The sequence below is a fragment of the Pteropus medius genome, unplaced genomic scaffold (assembly GCF_902729225.1).
Source record: "Pteropus medius unplaced genomic scaffold, Ma_sr-lr_union100, whole genome shotgun sequence".
In the NCBI taxonomy this organism is placed as follows: Eukaryota; Metazoa; Chordata; class Mammalia; order Chiroptera; family Pteropodidae; genus Pteropus; species Pteropus medius.
The window spans coordinates 15,143,238-15,168,437 of NW_024342467.1; the positions used below are offsets into that span (position 1 = coordinate 15,143,238).

At 41.5% G+C, this 25,200-nt stretch overlaps 1 protein-coding gene across 3 annotated transcripts in view; it reads left to right on the top strand.

Annotated features, from left to right (window-relative positions):
• The window catches only part of CREB5 (cAMP responsive element binding protein 5), a 379,921-nt gene that overhangs the window by 112,555 nt on the left and 242,166 nt on the right, over window positions 1-25,200 (top strand). The gene's annotated exons all lie outside the window — the stretch shown is intronic.

Genomic DNA, 25,200 nt, shown 5'->3' on the forward strand with positions numbered 1-25,200 from the left:
TCAGGAGAACAGTGGGAAATGTCTGCGCTCAGACCTCGCAGAGCCTGCACGGCCCGGCGTCTGTCTGTCTCCATCCCCTCTCCAGTCCACCACTTCTCTTCTCCTCCAGCTCGAGGTTGTCTCCCTGGAATGTTGTCTTTGCTGCCTGCCTGCCAAGGAGTCAGTTCCCTTCTGGCTCTGAAACTCAGTGATTCTCCTCGTGGTGGGAACTCGGTTCCTGCTGTTCCAGGCCTGACTCAGTCCCGACTTCAAGTTTCTTGCAGGGTTTGACAGCTTCACAAGGCAGCAGTGTGTTGGCCTGACCAGCCTGGGGTTTGTGCCATCACTTAATGAATAAGATTCACTTCCAGCACTCCAGTCCAGAGGCAGTCATCAGATACTATTAACATCATTAATAGTATCAGAACTATTAGAAATAACATCTACTGCTGGTCACTGAACATTCACCAGGTGTCGATCATATACTAACTGCTCGTGAGTGTTACATGTTGCTACCAGTAGCGTTTATGCGCACAATTTTGCTTAGTTTCACTTGATCCTCATTCAACCCTAAAATGTAGCTATTTTACAGACAAGGAGCCTGAAGCCCAGGGCAGTTAGGTAATTTGCTTAAGGTCGCTTTATCAGAATCTAACCCTAGTTTGTTATGCTCTAAAGCCAGTACCACTGCTCGCCCAGGCTATTATTCTTCCCACAATACTCATTACCACGTATTACGTCTTACCATGCACCATAACTGTGCTGGAAGCTTAACGTATATGGTTTGATGCAATTCTCATAATCACCTTGTAAAATGAGAGGATTGGCTCTATTTTCCAGATAAGGAAACTGAGGTTTAGAGGGGTTGAATTGTACCACTTAGGTATATTCACTGAAATCCAATAAATGTTTAGAACAGCCCTGAACTTCGTCACCAAAACACAAAAGTTTCTATAACATGCATTTAAAGACTTTTGGTTTTTCAACATAGCAGAGTGTCTGCATTTATTTTGAGCACATGGTCATTTAAAATTACACCCTGAGACAGCTCACCTGTTACCGAGCCCTCAGAATGGACATGAAGAGGGTGCAGACTGCTGGGACTGTGGGAGAAAGTTGAAACAGTCCACGTAGATGAGCACAGGGGGGCTAACTGATGGAGCAGAACAGGGTAGCTGATCGATACTCCTGTCAGTGGAAGAGAGGAGGAAAATCCACGAGAGAAACAGGAACTCACAACAGAAGGGCTATATTTACAAATCTTGAAAATGCATAACTAATTTGCTGGAGGCCAAAAATAAAGACAGGAGTCTGTCATGAGAAAGGAGAACTGACTCTTGATTTCAGGCCCTCTGCATCATGCTCAATACATGCACAGCCTTCTTTTTCTCATTTAATTTCTGTTGTATATTAAGCAGTTTTAGGTACAGTTTGGATTTCTAATCTTGCACCTACTGGTTATTCCCTACCTCAATGCACAGGAAGGTCTAGATCTTTCGCTAATAAATCTCTGTAAATGAATGTGACCAAGTTCAGTGAAATATTTTCAAATGTTATTTACAAAAATACCAGGGGAAGAAATTTATATGCCGACCTTCTGGTTGCTTAACTCATTCTAACTAGGCACGCGGACCCTGTCCTGTGCTGAGGTGTCTCACATCGCCATTTCCTGAGTGTTTGTAGTGGAGCTGACATCATTTGCTCAGCTGTAAATCCTCTATTCTGGGCACTATGCAAGTATTTCAGAGGGCCATTTTGGTTCAAATGCCAATGTTTTGCTTTAAAGAAGAGTGAGCAAAAATAGACTTTGGTTTTTAAAATTTGGAGCCAAGATAAAGTTAGAGGTGATGATGGATTGGGAGACAGGTGCCTGACAAGTATATCTTGTTTTTATTGAGAGCTTAACTATATGCTAGTTACTGTTCTAAGTGCGTTTGTGTTTCTTCTCAGTAAAGCGAGCAAACAAACAAATGAATGAACAAACAAAAACAAGAGAACACTTATAAGACAGATGCTAGTAGTAGCATTCCCATTTCACAGAGAAGAAAACTGAGGAAGAGAGATTAAGCAGTGTGTTCAGCATCACACAGCTGATCAATGGTGGAGGTGAGATTTAAACCCAGGTGAGCCCAACTCCAGACTGGGCGCTATCGTCATATTATATTGTGAAAGAAAGAAGACCCCTGTGTCATTCTGTGACACCGCTCACTGAAGAAAATTTTATTTTCCGAGAGACCCACAGGAAAAAACAATCGTGACGACCAACTTTCCACGGCCTTAGGTGACCCATGGCTATACTTGCATCAATTCTCTGGGAGGCTTTGTGCTATGAGTAGGTTAAAAATTCATAGGATAATCTGACTGTGCCCAGTATGTCAGAGAATTGGAAAGAGCCCTGAATCTGGAGTCTGAGGACTTGTATTCGAGTTCCAGCTCCACCCATCACTGGCCACTGGAACCTTGGGGAAATCACTTAAAATTAAGTATAGATAAAATGGGCAAGAATGATACTTCTATCTAATTCACAGAGTTGCTGTGAGATGAAATGATAACTCTTTTTTTAAAAAAATAAACTTTAAAAACTCTTCTACAGTCTACAGAGATTGAGAGAAAAGAGGAAAGTGCAATATCATCATAATGTTGAGACCTTATAAACTTCAGGGATCTAGAAAGGGATCTAGAAGTTCACTCCATGATCTAGACATCTATGGAGTGAACTTACAACTTAGACTCATTGCAACTAAGGAGAAAACTTGGCCTTGGACTTTAATTTCCTTTTAAGTAAAATCCTCATATTCGAAGCTAGATTTTACCACAGACAGTGGCACGCAAAGTGTTCCTGCCTGCCTGAAAATGCTTGCAGCTACCTGAGAGAATGGTTCTATAATAATACTTCAGCAGCGGTCAAGATATATTTACACCCCTCCTTTGCAAAACAGCATCTCAAAACACTGGGGGAAGAATATATTTTTGCATTGAAACTAATAACCTGCTATTACATTTTATTTTAAGAGTTTTACTCTGCCATCTTTTAGTTCCCCTACTGGAAAAGTTACCGTGTACATGACTGACAAGTTGCTTAACTTATCTGCCTCAGTTTTCTTGTGTGTAAAATGTAGATAATAAGTGTCTTCCTCAAAGAGGTCTTGTGGACATTAAATTTGGTAATATATTAAGATATTTTAGAACAGTATCTGGCACATAGTAAGTACTTAGTAAATGTTAGCTATTATTAATTAATTGATATTATTACTCATTATTATGTTGGATCTAATATAAACATCGATTGCCTGTTGCTTACCCACCTTGCCTGTCTGCTCTCATTTGCTGCTAAACTGTCAGACATGGGTCTTAAATATCCTTTTTAAATCTCCTAGCATTCCCAAGAGTTAGGTAGTATTTTTATCTGTGTTTTACATATAAGGGGATTAAGGTACAAACTAGGTAAGAAACTTGAATAGAAAACTGTTTCTCAAGATATTAACAATAGCCTATCCTCGAGTTCACATCTATGTTCCTGGATCATATTTTATTCTATACAAATAAAAAAGTAATACTTTCGCAATCAAGTGTGTTTGTGGTTGACATCACTGTCAGGTGTTCCCTGCAGATACCTATATCCTTCAGGCCTGGGTCTGTTCCCCGGTAGGTTAGCCTCCCCATAGCCACTCAGTTTCAGTCTGAGAAAAGGCAGAGTCGCAGAGAGCTGAAAATATGCGAAGGTTCCGAGCCCTTAACATCCTCTAAAGACAAAATGCACCGTCGTCACCTTGTGGGAACTCAACAAATGGTGGCTGATGGGCCGTCATGGTGTCAGTTCTGAAAATAAGCACAGACATTTTTGGTTACCAGCCCACCGTCACCCAAGTCGTAAAGCCAGTGAAATCAACATTCTTTCCCATTCACTGGGCATAAATTGTTATGGCTGTTTCCAAGGATGCATGGTACACGTGTAATGCGGGGATCTTTCAGGAAAATTTGACATTAAGCCTTGAGTCTTGAGAGACCAGTTTGTATTTTCAAAGGACATTGTAGACTTTAACATATTTCACAAAGGGCATTTACAAAACCACGTTGGTACCAGTTTCTCAACCTATATTAAAAAATGGAGCACCTGGTCTCTGACTAAGTACGATTTCAGAGGGGCAGGTATAATTCTTCTGAGTATCCTAAATTTCCTTTGATGCCCTGTAATTGCACAATTTTATTCTTTTATTTTTTTTACTATGTCACATTGATACTTTATTGGTTCTAATACATAATCCTTTGGGAAAGGTAACATTCAATTTCATTAATTGTTCATACTGAGGATGAATGGGATTATTAGATTGGCTCCTAAGAGTATGTTTTGGTTTATTGAGGAGGGGCAGGGGGAGAATGGGAGTATAGGTGTCATGGGCATCCTGGTTTGGAAACGGCAGGTGAGAGAACCCTGGTGGTCTGAGGCTGGGCACGTGATAGCGCAGGAGGCTGTATGATATTTTGCCTGGGCTGCCCCTGCCTCTGACCACACATCCAGTGCCATTTATTTAGATAATTGTTGTTAGCCTTTAGCAGTAACACCATTACTGTCATGTGACAGAATTCTGTGTTTATTAAAAATTGTTCTATTTCTGGTTCTTTGATGGGTTGCACATTGGTATTCCTTCCTGGTCTTCGGCAGCTCTCAGGATTGTATCCGGTGTTGATGGCTAAGAAGTGTTGAGAACAAGAAGTAAGGTGGGATTTTAAGAATGTCAGTAAGAAGCGTTACAGTGGAAGGTGCCTCGGGCTCTTTGGTCCAGCTGTGCCTCTCTCTGCCGTGATACTCAGGAGCACCTGGCGGAACTTTTCATGAATCCCTACTGAACCCACCTGGCAGATTATCTAATGCTCTTCATTCTCTTGTTAAAACTAACCTGCTGGTGCCCACGACACCTTGAATGCTTGCAGCCAGGTTCTTTCGAGTGCGTAGCAAATAACAGTTGTACTTATTTCCAAACTGTCGATGCTGGTTGTACCTACTGTTGTAACTCTATAACCTAATTAAATAACATGTGCATGAATAAAACATGAACGTGAAAGGAAAGATCTGATTTGAATGCTTGCAAAAACAATATAGGAGAACCTCTTAGAAATGTTATCAAATTAAGTACGGACAAGAACTATAAAAGATTGTGAATGTATTTGTGGAAATTCAGACAGTATCTGTAGTCAGATTGCTTCTCAATGATCTTTAAGTTCTTGTTCTATTGTTAAAATTCTAAAACTAGAAATCACTGACTACACATTCAGGATGTGGCTTATGCAAAAGAGCTCAGTCAGCAGACCCACACTCAGAAGAGGCATTGGTCTCACATCTGAAGATCGGCAGTGCGTGTGTGTTTATATACTTTAAGTTAACAAGATGTTTGAAGTATCCACCTATCATTTTTTATGGTCCTCTCCCGTTTATTCAACTTTTTAGTAAGTCAGTTAACTACTTTGTCTCAGTGGCTTCCATTGTAGTTAAAAATGTCCTTGTTAGTCTTCCTTGTGTTGAATAAGGTTAGCATTATATCCTGACTATTCTTCCTAGTTTCTCCTAAGAGTTCTATTATATATCCAGGATTCTTAAATTCATTAGAATCTTTAAGGCTATTTATAGTTTTAGCCTATATTGTCAAAGAGGCTTATATGCTGCTAAATGAAGATAATAATGCTGCCGATACTATAATACTAGTAAGGCTTGACTAGGGTTTACTTTATATCTAGACTATTTAGTAAACATGTAATCGATCTTAATAACAAGTATAAGAGTAAGCTCCATTACCATCTCCATTTTATAGGTGATTGAGCCACAGAAAGGGAAAACAGGTTGGCAAAGGAACACAGTTAGTAGATGGTAGAGCCAGATTCTAACCCAGACTGAACCCAGACCTTGTGCTCCTAACCATTGCACTATTTATTTTTAAATATCTTAAGTTGTTTTGACCGCTTCTTATGTTTATGGCTCCTTTCGGGGGACAGGGGCTTTGCGGAGCAAAACTGACTACCTGCCCATGTGCCTTTATGTCCAGAAGGTGATACAGCACTGTTTGTTTCAGGCATGGTGTTATCTGCAAACAATTCTGTTAAATATTGTGAAAGAAACGGTGTGGCATATGCAGCATTTTGTGCCTCAGACCAGTAATCATTTCTGTAGATCGACATGGCACGTGTGTGTGTGCACGTGTGTGCATGCACACACATGCTTATATGCGTCCCCTTCCCCTGCTGCTCACTAATGAGGAACTGGTATTTTAGTGCCCTTGTGTGCCACTGTGCTTTTAACTGCTGTTAAGATAAAAAGTAATGTCCTTCCAGCTGTACCTAATAGTGTTGTAATTCCATCAAGAGGCTCTGATAACTTCATAAACCCCGACAGAAAAGCTTGAGTGGATTTTCATGTCGCCATAACACCAAGATGGAATTACAGCCTTAATTTACTGGGTGTACATTTTGGGGGGTACATTACTTAATGTTAAATCCTGTTAAAAACAAATCGTCTGATGCCATCTGGCTATTTCCATTTCTCAGTGGCATCCCAGCCTCCCATTATTTTGGATCTTTGTTCTTCACCCTGCTTCTTCGGATGATTATTTTGTTCATCATTACTTTTTATCACCTAGATCATCATCAGGATGAGTATCTTACGTTCAGATGACTTTTTCTCTAGTTTACAGTGTTCTCTCACACGTGATCCTGTTAGCTTTGTAAGAACCTCAGTACCTGCTTTTTTCCCCTCCACTGGAACATTTGAAATTTTGTCATTTGTGTTAAATAGAGCAAATATATCTTGGCTGTTTTGTAAGAATAAAAGCAATGTGTGCATATCGAAAACTTTCAGATAGTACGGAAAGGTATAAAATGAAAAGTGAGGTTTTCTTCCTTTCTGCCTTCTCACCGTGCCTCTCCCCACAGGTGATCTGTCAATAGTTTCTTTTCTATCATTCCAGAAAAATTTACTCATATATCATAATTTATAGCATCCCAGAAAAGATATGCATTTGTTTGCTTGTTTATCTATTTATCTCTCCGTCTCTCTTTTTTCATTTATCCAATTGAAATTATTTTAAATAATTATATGTCCTTAATTATAGATCCTATTATAGATCTTTCTATCATTCTTTGTAGCCACCACATAACATTGTCAGTCATTTAAAGTCTGTTTTCCAAATGTTATTTTAGGTCACAAAACCTGTGGGTAAAGGATACCTCAGGTTGAAGAGATGGGCTTTTATTAGCCAGATCTTGTCAGAACAGACCTCAATCTAATCCTCTGGAGAAAAAAGAAAGTTGATTTTTTTGTTTTGAAAACGATTTCCTGTATTCTGTGTTTAAAAGAAGGTGGAATGTTCTGAAAATACCAGGCAATGCCACAGTCCTATGTGACAGGTAGGAGTCGAGACAGAGTGGGCCTGGTGTTTAGGGAGGCGCTCTGAACCAGCTGCCCGGAGAACAGTCCTATAGCCCTGAGCTTTTCTGGACCTCCAGTTTGTTTTTTGGGGTGTGGGAGCATTCATTTATCTAGGCCCCAGTTTCTCCATTGGCAGCTACCACAGTTCAGTAGACCTAACAGAGACTGAATGAAAATTAAGAGAGTGGACTCATTTTGAATTCTGGCTCCATGATTCACCATGTCGGCCAGTTACTTAACTCATCGGAGCTCAGTTTTCTCACCTGTAAAATGGGATTAATCATCTCTACCTCATATGAGTGCTGTGGTCATTAAATGAGGTGATTATTTCTGCATTGATGGATGGTGAGTTTTATGAGTATTCTAAGGCTGCTTTACAGTCTATAGCTGATGAAGTAAACTTCTTCAGAGGAGGCTGAATTTTTAATGGCTATTGTCTTTTCAGAAGTTAGCATTTATCGTTGTCCCATAGATTGCAAACTTCTAATGTAATGAAATCATCTTTGAAATGTGACTTCTAAGAGCTGGTCTCATTGCTTTATAGTTACATAGTACCTGTTATTTTCTCTCTCACGACCTGGCACATGGTGGTTGCTTTGTAATCCTGGTTGATGCAGAAATCTGTGAACTTTGAATGTTGTGTTGGAATGCTGGCTACGGGAGGCTTTCAATAAATTCCTGACTTGGGGAGAAAAATCTACAATCTCAGATGTGTGTTCCAATTTACTTTCCAAAGCTCTCGCACCTTCTCTTTTTAACAGACTAGCGGTCTAATGCACATTTCCTCATATGCATGACTTTTTAATTTCTCTTGCTTTAATAGACTTTCTGCGAGGTGATGCGTACACCATAAAACACAGAAGCTTCAACAGGCTTACATGCTTGCCTAGTACTTTGCAGTTTGTTAAAAAAAAAAAAAAAGCGGCAATATATTTCCTTAGGAAAACAAGTTTATCCGGAGGACAGGTCTCCTGAGATAAACAGTGCATTCTGGGGAGACATACGGGATAATGCCCAGGCTCGCCTCTGCACAGCCCCGAGCCCACAGAGCTGTCATTTGAAAAGTACACTGTTGTTTTGTGAAGATGCTGCCCTGCATCTCGAGCTGGAAGCAGAGCAGGGAGTGTGGGGGTGGGGCAGAAAGATCCATTAACCCAGATGGTGTGCAGAGGCAGCAAGAGACAATATAAATCTGGGAGCCGCTCTGTGCGGTGAATGCCCCTGCAGGAGTTAGAGTAACAGACGAATTAGCATAATGTAATTGGTTGGCAGGGTCAGCCCCTCTCTGCGAGCATTAGCCATGTCGATGGTAGGATGAGGCAGATGAAGGATTGGGGGGCAGTATTTGGTCTGTCACTGTGGAGGTGAGGCTTTCACTTTAGCATTGCAAGCATCAATAGTACAGTGCCGGAGACAGTCCTCCTCAAGTTTGTAAAGTTTCCATTTATAAAAAATTCCTTCCTTAAAAATAAAATTCTAAAGGTCCTCTTCACACCCCCTGCCCTTGACAAAGCCAAAACCAAACAAAATAAAACAATATGAGTAAAAAGAATAGAAGAAGGTTTTCTTTTTACTTTCCTCACCTTTTCTCTCCACTGACTTCCAGAAGCCCTTTCTGGAACTTGGACGACTGCGTGTTGTCTTTGACTAGTGTGTCTCTGGGTGATTGATTTGCACAGACTCCTTCACTCATTGCCCACTTGTTGTGCAAGCACTACCTTTTCCTTTTCTAGCGAAGCTAAGTTACATTTCTTTTCTTCTGACCGAAGCATCCCACCACTATACAGAAGAGGATGCGGAAACACTTCCGAGCTCCTACAGCGGAATTGTACCCGGGCCGTTCTGTTGCTCATGCTATTTTCAGAAACTTTCAGAGACTTCGGAGTAGACCAGCCACTGCCGCTGCTGTATAGTTTTAAAAATTTTGTTTGCTTTATCTTCCTTAAATTTTTTGCGAAACTTCAGGTTCTGAGTTGAGTTAATCGACCTTATCAACTAGCCTCTCAGGTCAAGAGACATTGCCATCACTTGTCTGGGAAAATCCCCACTCTTCCCTAAGGTGACCCTCCACCTCTAGTTCCCACTCCATTCTCCCATCCTTCATTAGTCCCATCCCAGTACATTCATTACATGTTCTTAAATCTGCCTGTATCCTTGTAAAAATATAGTGTGTGTGTGTGGTGTTAATTGAATGGTAATGTGCTATAAATCTTCTGCTATTACTTTTTTTCGTGCAACACCGTTTTAAAGATCTATTCTGGTTGCACGTGTCTTCATTGCTTCTAATTGCTGTATAGCATTACATTGTATAAATCTATCCGTTTTATTTTTCCATTACCACAATCAATTTCAGAACATTTTCATCACCTCGGAAAGAAACCTCATTGCCATTAGCCATCACTCCCCAACCCCCACCCCCCGAGTCCTAGGCAACCTAGGTAATGTACTTTCTGTCTCTATGGATTTGTCTATTCTGGACATTTCATATAAACAGAATCATATAATATATGGTATTTTGTGACTGACTTCTATCACTTAGCGTAATGTTTTCAAGGTTCATCCATTTTGCAGTAGGAGTACTTTTTACGGCCAAGTAATATTTCATTATATGGATATATCATCCATCAGTGGACATTTGGGTTGTTTCTACTTTTCAACTATTATGAATAATGCTGGTTTGAACATTTGGGTGCACATTTTTATATGGACATAGCTTTTCATATCTCTTCGGAATATACCTAGGAGTGGAATTGCTGGATCCTATGGTAACTCTATGTTCGACCTTTTGAAGGACCGTATTCCAAAGTGGCTGCACCATTTTATAATCCTCACAGTTCGAAGGTTCCAATTAGGATCTGTTCTTGCCAGGGCAGAGTGCCCTGGCTTGAGGGATGGCCAAGACCTGGTTATTGAGGGGACTGAAGGGAGATGTGCATGGAGCTTGTACATGTGGGCTGCAATTTCTTTATAGTGATGATTCTCATCTAGGGCCATTCATTCTACGAGCTTGGTTAAATTGTCCCAGCCTTGGATTCCTCATTTATAAATTATGTGCATGCATACGAGGCCTCTCTTGGTATGGATAGAGCTGGGGGTGGAAAGAAAAGAGAGACAGATTGGGGCCAAGAGCTAGAGGCCGAGAGCCCCAAGGAGTTGGGAATTATTAATTCAAATATAAATTTACATGATGAATATGCATTTGTCAAGGTAGAAGGTAGAACATATTTGCAAGTTGATTTGTAACTTTAAACAATTCAGTCGTGTGACATAGATCTCCATTTGTATCCACAAATAGAAAGGGACTAGGTCTTGGCTACTGTACTTACACAGACCTGTATGAAATATAGGGACATATAGCCTATGCGTATTTAATTTCCCTGAGTTGATTGAGGTTAATTTCCAGACTGACCACAGAAATTTTCACTATGATAACGTATGGCTCCCAGATCCCCATGTTACCGTCAACACTGGTAATGATCCACCTTTCTATTTTTTGCTGTTCTTGTTTTAATTTGCATTTCTTTAATTGCTAGTACATTTGAACATCTCTCCATATATGTTTTGGTTATTTGAACTTTCTCTCTTTAAAATTCCTATTCATATTTTATACCCATTTCCGTTGGGTTTACCATCTCTTTCTTGTTTATTCTCAGAATGTATCCATGTTGTGCATGTCGAGAGAGAGAAAAAAGCCAAGAACTTTTAAATTGTGATGGAGCCAGAAAAAAAAAAACCAGTATCTTTCTAAAAAGGTCAGCATTACCTTTAATAACAACACCCATATGTATATGTAAGAGGGAAATACGTGGCAAATCATCTCCAACATAGATCCCTAGGAGTTTACTCCTTATAGTTACATAGAATCAGAATGTGTCTCTCTAGGTGGCTGCCTTTCAGTTAAGATCATGTCTTTTTTCCCTCAGGATTAGGTTTGAGAACATTCTTGCCCGAAACTCGTGAGTGCAGAGAAGATCTCCCCTCCTCCTCCCTTCTTTATCCCTGCTCTTAGGAGCAGTGTTTGCAAGGGGTGGCAAAGATACTGTTAGATATTGCTGGATATTGCTTTGCTTGAATCTGATGGAAGGGTGGTGAAGGCCAAGGAAGCTGCTTGTGCAGCCGTGTCTCACTGGCCAGAGCTGGAGGAAGAATTCCAGCACATCCCTTCTCAGTATTCACAAGAATTCTTTTGACATCTCCAAGTTCTATATTTGGCTAACATGACTTCTTGAAGTGTTTGTCTCATTCATATTATCTTTCTCTGTCGAGAGGCCACATCTTGCTTTAGTATAAATTGCTTCATCCCTTAATAGAGTGTGGCAGTGAGGAAACTCACCCTCATCTAAATCCCACCTGCTCTTCAAGACCCATCTTTAGTTCAGCTTTCTTATTGAAAAACTCCCTAACTGAGCCAGTCGACAATCACCATTTTATCCTTTTGTATTAGTCACTGTTCTTCAGAGCAACAGAACCAAAAAGAGATTATCTATCTGTCTGTCTGTCTATCTGTCTATCTATCTATCTATCTATCTATCTATCTATCTATCTATCTATCTATCCATCTATCCATTCATCCATCATCCATCCATCCATCCATTCTTCCATCCATCCATCCATCCATCCAGGCTGGAAACTCAGGCAGTTTCTGTGTTGCAGTCCCTAGGCAGAGTTGCTTTTTCTTTGGGAAACTTCAGCCTGTGTTCTTAAGGCCTTCAACTAATTGGATGAAGCCCATCATTGATTTAAATGTTAATCCCATCTAAAAAAATACTTTCATGGCAACATCTAGACTCATGTTTGACCGAACAACTAATCACCATACCTTAGCCAAGTAAAATTAACTATCAAACCTTTAGACTATTGACCCATTCTCTTGGATTGTAATTGAATGTGGGCTAATGACACATCTGTGATGTTTTCTTTTGACGTTTAACTTTTAAGTGTATGCAGTTTGTCTTGCCAACTCTTTGAAGACAGGCATTAGGTCTTCAACTTCTATGAGTTCCCTGGAGTACCTAGTGGGATGCTACACATGTGCTTAATAAGCTATTATCTAAAAATGAATACACAAAAGTGGCTTTTTGAAAATAACATCGAAGTTAATATTTAGAGTTAGGAATACAACTTTGGTATTTTGTGTCCCGTTCTTTTTACACCCCAGTTACAAACCAAAAGACTTTAGCAAATTCTCCAGGCAATTTTTGATTGGATTTTAGTAGGGTCATTATTTTGGTCAATGAAGCATTTCAGGTCTCTTCTCTGGTATCAACTGAAGTTTAAACTCTGAAACTGGCCCATGAATTTGATGCCATTCTCTTGGTCTTTTTTACACCTGAAGCACCTGGCTATTGGTGGGACATTCTGTATCTCGAAGGTTCCTTTTGATTCATGCAGCTTCACCTTTCCTAGCCCATTTTAGCTTCCTATTCCACACTCTTGACAATGAATGCATAAAACTCCAATATATTTTGGGGTGTCAGATCCCAACTTCAGGTAAATGCAATGGACTCGAACTCTGGGGTTTTCTTAGCCATTGGTGAAATGTCTCCTAAGACATGTCAAACTATCTCAGGCTTACACAATAAAAGGACTGTTGTCAGTGACAGATGACATTCATAGTACCACCCTAAAAGCAAAGAATAATTACAATAAGATAATTGAGCACCAGGACATTGGTAGGGCCAAATGAATGTACAGTTAATCATACAGAAATTTCTGACTCTAGGTCTCATATGTGTTGAGAACTTTCCAAAATTCAGAGCACAGAGATTCCCATGGTTCTAGCTAGCTCAGCAGATAATTTCCAGAACATCTGAATCTCTACTGCACTCTGGAAAACGTAGCAGATTCTTCTTTTACCTACATGGCCAGCTGTGCTAAGGATGGATGAACTCAAATTATGTGTTTTTTTTTCTAATTACTTCTTTGTTAAATATTACCACATATTATTTTCTCTATCAGTTTTCCCAAACGTTGGGAGCCCAGAGACTTTCAGACTTTCTCAGATCCAGGCAGTCTCAGGGTTTTAATAATTTTTTCATGGCATGTCTTGGCCAAAAGAAATATCACATCATTCTGCTTATTAAGTAGTTAGGTCCAAACAACTTAATAAGTACAAACATCTCAGCAGTAGCTATTTGAAATAAATAAGATACAGTTATTGAAAAAAAAAAAACACCTTTTATTTCATCCTTAAATAACCATAATTACTTACTAATGGGATGTGTGTGTCTGTTGGGTTCTCTACAACGTTCCATACTCTAAGAGTCAAATTGGACACCACCACTCTTGTCTTCTGTTCCACATTTATTTTTGCATAGTATTTACTTTTGATCACAGCAACCACCAAAAATCCAGCTTTGAGGAGAAGTGATACAATCCAAAGGAATGCAGTATGACCTAATGTTGAAACACTGACGACCTTGAGTTTGCGCAGTGTCCAACAGATGTCGAGTGGTGCTGTTTCCCTCACGCCCTGAAGATCTTGAGGCAAGCCTGTGAGTCCGGTATAGCACCCTGGGGCACCTCGGCACCCGGACATTAAATGCGAATTATTGGCTCCAACATTGAAAATCTGTCAAATCTAGGAGTACTGGGAATTTCTGATTTGTATTTAAGACTGAAATTTCTCTTCCAGGGATCACATTCTGAGATTTGGTACCTATACATCTAGCTGTGCTTCACTTCCATGGGACACTATATGCTTATGTTCAGGAGAGCGTTTTCCTCGTTTTTATTCTCTGTCTTTTGAAATACACACAACCAGCCATTTAGCTCCCTAATTCCTTGACGACAGTCATATTAGCCGGAACAGCTCCGTGAACAGTGTTGTTTATTTTATGCAATGCTCGTTGTATTTGCACGGTCAACTTCCTGTTTTATTTTGGTCGTTAATTACTATTATGTAGCCTGAGCATAAGAATCCTAGTGTAGGACTTGCATGTCAGGAAAGAGAAATGCTGCTTTCTCACAGTGCTTACCCACTGAGATACGTGTCATTTCTGATGGTTTGCTTCAGACCCTTAGCCGTCTGTGACCCAGCAGATGTCACATGTGCTAAGACCCCAGAGCACCTCAGCCACTTGGTTGGTTTCATGTGCCCGTTCTGTGGCCTCTGCAGTGGATTTTAGTGCCTTGGCCCTTGGCCGCTTTTCTGAAGTCTCATGACATCACTAAGCTTCAGGCTAAGTGATATTTTAGCTTCACTTTATGTCTCTCTTTACTCTGATAAAGGTTTTGCTCCCACTGCTCCTTGTTGTTACTGTTATTGCTGCTTCCCCTCTTTTTTCTCCTCTTCCTCCTCCTCCTCCTCCCCCATCTCCTTATTTTTCTTAAAACATGTCCACCATTTCTCTTGCAATATTTTAGCCCCAAAGAGCTAAACACCAAGCCCCCTGGATGAGTGGCTACAGAAGCTGGAGGTCAATGTGTCTCCCAGGTCCCTGGGTCCAGAACATTTTTCCAACAGACAGGGAGACTGGTAAAAGAATAAGATCATGGCCCGGTTGTGAAGGGGGCTTAAATCAAGGTCAGAATCGAAATGGCCGTCAGTGGCAATCCTTTTGCTTTACGACGTACTAAATGATTCTATCAGATGCCGACCCTGCTGGCTTCCCTAACTCCTTCCGGCCAGCACCGTCCCCTTTTGCCTCTCTCATCCGTCCTTTACTGCCTCGACTTCTCCAATCGAATTTCGCACTCCACCTTTGGACTCGAGCCTGCAAAATGTTCTTGTCGCTGTCCCCAGTCAGGTGGATGCTGCCGTAACTCCTGTGTGATATCAATAACCCACGCTAGTGAAGCCAATGAGGTAATTTTCCCTGAAGCTCTAAATATAATTTAACAAGTTAAACACTGTAACATTGTGGTGAATGTGCTATTAAGGGACTGTAAATTGCTTACATAGCATCAATAAACACAATGCCCTAAAGCGAGGGGCTGTTAAGACTTTATAATCTAAAGCAGCATTTGGAGTATCACCCCGCGGCTTCAGCTTCCCGTCAGATAAAAACAAAACGGCTGAAGTCTTTAGTTGATGCCAAATGTACATAGGAACACAGCAAGCTTTAGGGGGTAATTACTTTTTGAGTGCTTGATGTAGATTTGCTGAGAAACACATCTGTTATCAAATTTGCCAATGATTAATTTGATTCTTCCATTTCTACAGAAATGAGAGAAGTCAAGTCGGTTGTAAGTGCCAAGCCAGTTGGTATATGGCCCCCAGAGATCCATGCCGTATTATTTTCTTGGGATGAGAACACAAGTTTCAGTATAATCTACTCTTGTATGTTGGATTAGACTCTGTAGGATTGTAGGTATAGAAAAAGATTTTGTGTAATTAAATCATCTTTGGGGTTGTCGAAAGGGTGCAGAGTTTTAAAAGTTCACGGCATCGTTTGGAAGCAAAATAATTCATGTTTCGGGTTTTGTAAGCCCTGAACCTTCTTTCTCCTTTTCTCTTCCTGATGTCCACCCACTCTAGTCAGATCCTTTCACAAAACACACTTCTTCTGCAATCCCTTCCCAAGTTCATATCCTCAGCCAACTGGTGACTAACCCTTTTTGTGTTTTAACTATTATCCAGAGTATTTGGTCTAAAGTATTTGCATTCGAGTTCTGGAAAGCTCTTAGCATTTTACAAATGTTACCTCATTAATCACCACAGCCATCAGACTGACAGTGTTTGCCTTATATTAAAAGTGGTGGAAAAAATAGAAAGCTCCAAGTGGCCCGAGACCTGGCCAAGGTTGCTCGGTGAGGCGGGGGTGAGGTGGAGAGAGTGTGCCATCTCAGGCCCCATGCCACCCCCCAGCCTCACACCCTGTCACCACCGAACGCCACTGAAACCCTCTGGGGGTAGGGCATTCGGGTCTGCAGGATCTCACGGTCACCTTTGTGACTCCTGAGTATTTCATTCTTTGTTTCTAACTAGCTGGCTGAGTTACATTTTAAGCCTGAGCAAAAGCTAGGATTAAAGGCTCCTTTCTTCCGTTATGATCAGGGCCATCCCAAGATCACGGGGACTTTCTACCTTGGGCCTCTGGGCTCTACTACAGGATACCAATCCCCTGATGACAAAAGGGACTGTGAGAGAAGGAAGCTTTATTGAGGTTCAAAACAACAGGCAAAACACCCTCTGTTCCTACACTGTAATCGGCAGATATCACCTCGGCTCTTGCCTGGCAGTCTTGAGACTTCCCCTCGACCTTTTCATCTGCATCCTTCGGGCGGCATGTTGTATTGTCCTGGTACTTAGTCTGCTCATCAGGGTGCACCAGGGTTCCTGCTACCTGGCTTCATCAGCAGAAAGGTATTTGGAAGGCGGTTGAAGGTGGGAGATGATCTGGGCCTCATAGCCCACCAGAAATGGCTTCGATTCTGGGGCTGGGTTAAAATTCGTTCTCTGTGGTGAAGTATGAGGTAGGCAAGCTCCAGGAGATACTTCTTACACATAGATTACAAAAACTGTTTCCAGCTGGTGTAGGCATCTCTGCCAGGAACCAGGCCGCTCTCTGGGAGGTGTTTCTATTGATGGCACCCGTCAGGCTCGCCCTGCATGCATCTCTGAGCATGGGGGTGCCATTCGGTTTCCCCTCCCAGCTTTCTTCATGCCAACAGGAGACACTCAAAGCAGGCTACTTCTGTCTTCATGATCAATGATAAAAACACTAAGATCGAAAAATTTTCTAAACAAGAACAACTTCATCTTGCTTCTGAGCGACTTTAGTTAATTTCCAAAAAAATCTTCAGTGCTGCAGGATCCTCTCTTCTTACCCATCCCTAGTTTAGTTCTTAAAACACGATCCAAATATATCACGGGAGATGCACCATAACTTTCTTTTCTTCAAGTAATGCGTTTTTGTGTAAACATGTTGTTTATGAAAGAACCTTTTATAGATGCTTTGTTTTGCCTTTGCTCAAGAAAATACATTTTAAAAGAATTCTACCCAGCCTGGCATGTAATGTTTCATTAGCCAACATAACCTTGTTTATTTGCTTTTTAAAATTTTATTTGGGAAAGGAAATCAATTTGCACCCCTGACATGCTGCCAGGTTCCTGTTTATAAGCACACAATAGGCGGCTCGGAGGGGCAAAAATGCATAGTTTATGATTTCAGCATTAAGTATGACACAATCTGTATATGAAACCATAGAGGCAATAGTGTTTTCCTGTTCCTGCAGCCACATTCTGCTTTTATCAAAGCATTATCCAAGTGTGCATAGGATAAATGGCCCTAATTGTGCTGGGCACTTTAAGTGTGAGGAAGAAATGTCAGAACAAAATGGGCTCTTTGCTGAGTTTTTTTTTTTTTTTTTAGTACCTTAAGTGATTGGCTGGAACTCAGCTTGCTGTACTTTGGGGAGGCTTGAAGTGTCCCTCTAATTAATTAAGGGTGTCCTCAGGTCTTCTGCTGTCAGAGAGTCCAGTTGGCTGGTCTGAGCCTGCTAGGATCTGAAGGCCAGCGTGTTGGTCATCAAAGAGAATCCCTTTCCTTCATTCTAGATGCCCAGTGGTGATGCTGAGCAGACAACCATCCTCTGGACTTGACCTGAACCCTGCCTCTTTTGCGTGCCCGTCTCATCCCCAGCATGAAATAATTATCTTATTGGTCCACATATTCAGGTCCAAATGTGAACATGAGATAGTCACTCTACTTCATAGAATGAAAATTCTCTAAAGTCCATCAAAGCAGAAAGAGCACTGAATCTGGAGTCAGGAGATGTAGATTCCAGCCCTGTTTCTGCCTCCTTCGAGATGGGGGCCTCTGGTCTGGTCACACCCCCTCTCCTGGCCTCTATTTTCTTCTCTGTGAATTCAGAGAGTCGGATTCAAGGCTCTCTCTGGTGTCTTTCAAATCTAAAGTTCTGCGAGCAGGTACGTCTCAGTTTCATAATAAGCTTTTACTCGAACTTGGAATTCCTCCCTTCCTGTCTTGCCAGTCTGCATTCAAGCGGGGTCTCCCGTCTTGGGTTTACCATATGAAGTTCTTTCTCTGCTCCTGATGAGATGAAGATAATTTCACCCCCTCTTTTCATGGCCCCAGTTGCCCTTGTCTCAGTGATTATCTTAACTTCTTTGGATCTGCTTCTTCTTTGTTCCTTTTCATGTCCCTACGTTACCACCGAAGCCTAACAATTAAATCCTGCATCTTAAAAGTGTTGTCACTTTGCTGGCCAACATCTCTTTGGTTACAGACACTGTGCCCGGAGGCGGGCAGAGTCCCTTTCTCTCCCACTCTTGTGTCATTCACAGGGTCAGCCTGTAGCCGTAGCCTCTTATTGAAGCCCCAAAAGGCTTTTTCAGTTTTTTAAGAGACTCTTTATTTAGCTGAGCATGCCACAAGCTCTAGGTGCGTGAATCTAGAATATTTACATTCACACAAGTGAGCCGAAGAGGGAAGCCGACTTTGGGGAAAACTTGAATACAAGGGGAATCTTTCATTATTCATCTCTGCTAGTAATTAGAGGGCACTATTGACTAGATATAATTGGATCATGTCACAGAAATTAAGAGAAAAGACCATAAGCACTTTACCCCCTTCCTTCCATCCCTGGCTGAGCATCAGCCCCACACCGCCCGCCACCTCTCAGCCGTCACTTGAATTTTGTTGGGGCTCAGTGCACTCAAGTTGCCTTAGAAAGAGCAGCAGCAGCGTGTGTGTGTGTGTGTGTGTGTGTGTGTGTGTGTAGAAAGCTTCCCAAATACCATGTACACAAGAAAGACAGGTTTTCTCAGATTCCTTCACACAAAAAAAATGAAAACGAGGTCTCAGCTAGGTCTCCCTCCCTCCTGCCACTGGAGCAGCACTGCCAAGGAAGCCTTCAGGAAGAGTTCTCGATGATTTTAATCCCAGCAAATGAGTGTGTGTGTGTGTGTGTATGTGTGTGTGTGTGTGGGGGTGGTTAGAGAAAAGGGAAAGAAATGCGTTTTAACCTTGTCAGCACTTCGTCAGACATTGGAGCCTAAACCTCTATCAATGTGGAGATATGAAAAGATGTTTGAATAAATGTGCCAACGTGCAAGACGAGGCATTCACGAGGGCCCTGACGCTTTGCGCGTGTGTGTGTGTGTGTATGGGGGGGTGGTCTCTCTCAATGCCAGCAGATGAGAGATTGGATTTTATGCCTAAACATTGTCATTGTTTAATTTAAAAAGGGATGGAGAGTTAGTTAGCCACTCAGAGAAATCAGTAATACGTATAAATGCAAAACTATCTTATAGGTGAAGATGCTTACCAGGGTAAAGATAATATAAGAAATTCAAATATTTTGTGCTTCATCTTTTGCCTTGAACATGCATTTTACCAGTGGTTATAAACCTTTAAAATGGCTTTTCATACTGAGGTTCTATTTGACTTTTAAAGGCAGATTTAAATTTCTGAATTCATCTATAGGGGTTTGAAAACTATTTCATAAAGTGATTAGTAAACTTTACAGGTATGAAAAGACATCTGAAAAACATTATACATAGACCTATAATTGGATTTCTTTAAAAGTAACCAGACAAGATTTAAATATTAAAAGAAACATAAACTAACACACATATACCATCTGCTTAAGGACATGAGCATCCACGCACAGGGAGAGATGTAAGGCCTTTGGTCCAAGGAATCACTCATTAACGGCTCTGGCAGTATGGGTGTGGTTCTTATGTGGGTCCCTGGCTCCCTCGAGATCTCATCGAATCTTTATTTTAGGTTTAGGAATATTATTTCTTAGTCTATCAAATAATCAGTAAATTCACTCCACCTCGAAGTTGTCAGTAGGGATGTAGAATCATAGGATTGAAATGAACCCAAGACAGAAAATTATAGAACTTTCAAGTTGCCAGAGTTTGGGGACTTACAGACTCGATGTTCCAACGCAAGAGTGAGAGGCTGCTGGGGAAGGTCATCGAAACAGAAATATTTCATTGGCCTTAATGCTTCTACTAAGCAAGCCAACCCATAAATCCTGACTGTCAAGGTGGGAAAATATAAATTCTAAATGTACTTAATTTCCTTGTATCCAGTAACTTTGGCAGAAAGGAGAACTGGGCTCGGCACTGTCATGGCTTTGTGGTCCACAGGCACCAGGTGCCAAATCCTTCCTTCTGTGACTCCCACATACAAAGCCATTCTTCTTCCAAGCCCGATTGTTCCACCAGGAGGAACGTAGACAAACTGGAAGCTGTGGCCTCAAAGTGAGACATTGATTGTTTCAGGGCATATAGCCGGGTTCAGAGGAGCCGTGCTTGTCCAGGCTCATCTTCGTGACGTGGAGTCGGGTTCCTTGGGCACACGGTGCGGTGGGCCTGTCTCGGCTTTGCCTTCTATTGTTGTTATCAGTCCTATTATGATTTATTAAGCACATGAGTAAGTTCAGTTAGTCACAGTTCTGCCCTTAGATGGTTTAAATGAGAGAAATGAAAAATAAAGATACAGATAACATTTTTTTTTAGTCATAGTAGGTGGGATGAAGTTAAAAATGTGTCACTGAGTCTCAAATTGGGGTTTCTGATCTTTTGAGTCCCTTGAATCTCTCTCTCTCTCTGTCCACACACACACACACACATACTCACAATATGTATATATATGTAATATGTGTATGTTGTATACTATTCCGTTGTATGAGTATGTGTAGAGGAAATATCTATAGAGATATAGTAAAACATTAGGCTTTTTTTATTGCATGTTAGAATGATGGTAATTTTGCTCCTTCTCACCAATTTTTTTCTCATATAAGTTTTCCCTAATGAACAAGTCTATTACAAATATATTCCTTTTAAAATAAAACAATGAAAGATTTATGAAAACATAGTAGTACCGCATTTTGTCCGATTGTCCATCCAGGCCCATTCTCCACCTTTCCTACCCTCTCTGCCCTGCAAAGCTGACCCGTGTACACTGCATTCACGAGCACCTTTAGTTGGTGTTTTCCCATGGAATGTAGGCCAATGGTCACAGGGCCACTGCAGCAGGTTCCAGAGGCGGAGGAAAGGGAGCTCGAGTTCTACTCTCCCAGCAACTCCAGTTAGTTGCCTCCTTTGACCAAGAGTGACAACCCCATCAGGTGCCCTGTCTACACAGCTCTCTCTTCTCCTCTGGTCCTGTCTTCTCTTCTCTCACTCCTTCCTGTAAGCATAGGGAGCTAACAGCTCCCCGCTGATACTAGCCCCGGGGTACTATACCATGGCTTGTGGCTTCTCTGCACGCTGCCCACACCTTGGCAAATAGTTCCTTTATGAATCAATCACTCCTCAAATTACCCATTTTGATCATGCCATCTGTTTCCTACTGGGACCCCAAATGATATGGTAGTCAAACTCTCTAATTGAAATTGTACATTTATCTGTAGTGAGTCTGCCCAGACTAGCTAAAGCATCAATTTCTTTCTGTTTGTCTAGAATTTTATCAACACTTGGAATAGTAGTGTGTGACAGTACAATGGAGTGAAATGAGATTTTAGAAATTAAGGAATGTGAAAGCTTCAAAGACTATATAATTGTATAGGAAAATGAATTTATAATTTTTAAAGAAGTACTCTATTTTATTTTATTTTAAAGATGTATTTTAGAAACATGACATCCAAGGGAGAAAAATCATAAAAGAGGTCGTTGGTGGAAAAAAACAAAAACAAAAACAAAAGAAAAACAGAGCCATTGGTTTTTTTTTCTGTGGTTTTCTTCTCTCAAATTGTTATTTTAAGAATAAGAATCAGGATTGGGGGGGGTGCTTTTGAATGGGAATAAGTGACAGCGGAGTGGACGTTCTGAATGGGGAAGGATGGATTAAGGAAGCAAACTGTGCAAACAAGGAGGCAAAGCTGTCATTTCAGACAGAGTGGTGGAGCCCCAGACACAGGCCTCATCAGGAGGTACCTACCCTGGGAGCAAGTATTTGGGAGAGGCGAGGGAGGGAGCTGTGAGGATAACGGGAAGAAGCCTTCCAGCTTGCGGGAGCAGCCAAGGTCAAGTCGGGAGCAGCCAAGGTCAAGTCTCCCACGTGTCAGCAGAAAACCAAGGTGGCCAGCACAGGTCTGGAGCGGCGTGCACTAGGTGAGGTGTGGTAGGAAATGACGTGAAGGTAGTGACAGGTGATACCGAACAGGTTTGGAGGTCTGTAAACATAGAACCCACCTCACTTTGCACTTTTCTGGTTCCCTATGGTCCAAAAAATCCAAGTTACTGCTAGGAAAGAATTTTTAAACTTGCTCTTAATACTCAGACAAGATTTCCAGAAGATTTTTAGGGGACCGTCATGTTCAGTTGTGGCCGGTGCCCCTGTACAGGACCAGGGCTGTTTGGTTTGCTATGATCAAGTGAAAACTGTTATCTCTTTATATTGGATCTCATCAGATAAGACAGATGCAGCTCTCATGGATTTACTCTGTTGCATTGTGTAATTTGGTTTTTACTCTAAGACTTAACAAACACTGGTAGCTGTGATTCAGTTTGCGATTCAGGGGTATTTGTCCTCCAATGAAACAGCCACTTCTCAGGATAGAAATATGTTGCTTAGTTAATATTAATCATTAGAACAGCATCGCGGTAACTTATATTTGTGAAGTAGTAAACAATGTACGAAGCGCAGCCATTCACGGTGAGCCACCTGACGGGTTCCACCGGAAGTGCAACGCGGTGCAAGCGCGCTTACTCTCCATTGTTTCGGAGAAGGAAGTCTATTTTGTAGCACATTTTCCTTCCCACTGAAGATCACATTTCTGTTTGATGTTAAGAGCCTGATCTTGCCAAATATTCAGGAATGCAAATGCCAGACCAGTGCTCCAGGCAGGGGAGTTGTCAAGCAAATTCATTCCTACGGGCCAGCCCCGCCCTCCAGTTCTTTTGGCCAGGAGAGAAGAGCCGAGGAAGAGGGGCTTGGGCAAGGGAAAGGCAAAGGAGAGTCTCTGCTCGGAGCCGGAGTCTGTCATTAGCAGCATTTAAGAGAGTGCTGTGTTTGTATTTCTGGTCATTAAGTGAGTACTTGATTCCCTTTGAAATGCTGAAGAAATAGACCCTCAGTGTCCCTGAGGTGGTTTTTTATGCACTCTTTTTTAAAATAATTTTACATTTTCTAGTAAGGAAGGGAGAGAAATCTCTTGAGTAACGCTGTAATGGGCCCTTTGCCTCTTACAGGGCTATACCAGCCTTTCATGGTGACTTTTCATCATGTGCTCAACACCCATGTCATGACAATGGAGACCCTCTTCCTCCCTGGGCAACACAGAAGTGTGATCCTGGTGATGCCATTGTGCCGTCCATTTCCTTTCCCCACGCTGGCCTCAGGATCCCGGGTCCTTGTTTGTTTCCAGTCATTTTGCTGTAGCTTTTCCTGTCTTGTTTTCCAGTTGCTTAGGAAGGCCCACCTTGGCTCACTTCGGCCAGTGGCTCAGGCTTGAGTTCACCAGACACGGGGCAGTTTGAGGAGATTATTGAGCTATGTTCTGGCCTCTGTGTGTTGATATTTGACTCGTGAGGACTCAAATTAGCAAATGTTACCTCTTTGTATGTCAGGCTTAACATGACTGTGTGCTCAACATAGAAAAGAGGAAATTATAAATTGCTTTTCATTCCCATATTATCACCTCAGAAATCATAATTCATTTATCCATTCCATCAATGGTCATTTAGTTCTGTGCCAGGCACTAAGCTAGGCAGTAGTTATAGATTACAAGACAAGCATTGTCTCGTTCTTTCTGGAATTTCTAATGTGATGAACTGGAAATAATAATGATAACAATTGCCCATTTAGCCCATTGACATGTGCTGTAAAGGAAAGGATTGGATTACTGAGGTAGACAATAACAGGGGGATATCTTCAGTTATGGAGGTGACATTGCGAAGGTGAACCTGAAATAAAGAGCGGAAGTCAGTTTTTTTAAGAACGAGGGTATGTCAGAGGAGAGGGAGCAGGGTTGTAGGGCAATACGTATGTTATTAAAGCTCTCTTTTCAAGCCATGACTGTGTCTTAACTTTATAGGTCAAAGGAAGCAGGGGCGTACTATCCTCATTCTGTACTTGAAATGACACCATCTACCTACCAGTCAACAAATTGAATGCCTAAAGGATAGGATTTAGCTAGGCGGTGAGGAAGAGAAGAAATTGGAGGCCCAGGGAATGTACCTGCAAAGGTGTGAAGGTGAGAATTTGAACTCATGAGTGTGTGGAGAGTAGAGACATGTGACTGGAGTGGAGACTTCGGACAGGAGACAAGTGTAAGAGGTGGGACTGGATACATAGAGCGTGGAGACAAGACTCAGAGTGGGCTTTAGTAAGTTAAGGGGAAACTCTGGGCAGTTTTAGAGTTGAGAAGTGACATTAGGAAAATGTACCAATTAACTGGGCAGTGTGGTCCGAAGTAGATTGGAAGAGACCAGAAGGATGGGAAGCCTAGAGCACAGCAGGAAGCTATCGCGTAATCAGGATAGGAGGTGATAAAGCTGTGGAGCTTGTGGAACAGCAAAGAAAAGGCAGATGTGGGAATCATCACGAAGGCAAAATCAACGGAGCAAAGAAGTTAAACAAGATCATGTGCTTAATGGCGGAGCTCGGATGAACACGCAGACCTGTGGACTAGCCCTTTGCCCTTCAGACCAGGGTCTCATCGGCTCTAGATGATGTGTCTCTTCCTGTTTCTATTGTAAAGGTATTTTTCAGATTCCTTTGTTTTTCATCTCCATCTTTTCATAAATTTTCATATTCCCTCTAAATTGTAGGACATGTAGGAGAGGGCTTGCTTTTTCTTTTTTCTTTTCCACAGCAATAGTCACTATATATTCATTCATCAAACATCTATGCGACAGGCCTGAGGACGAGGGCATGAAG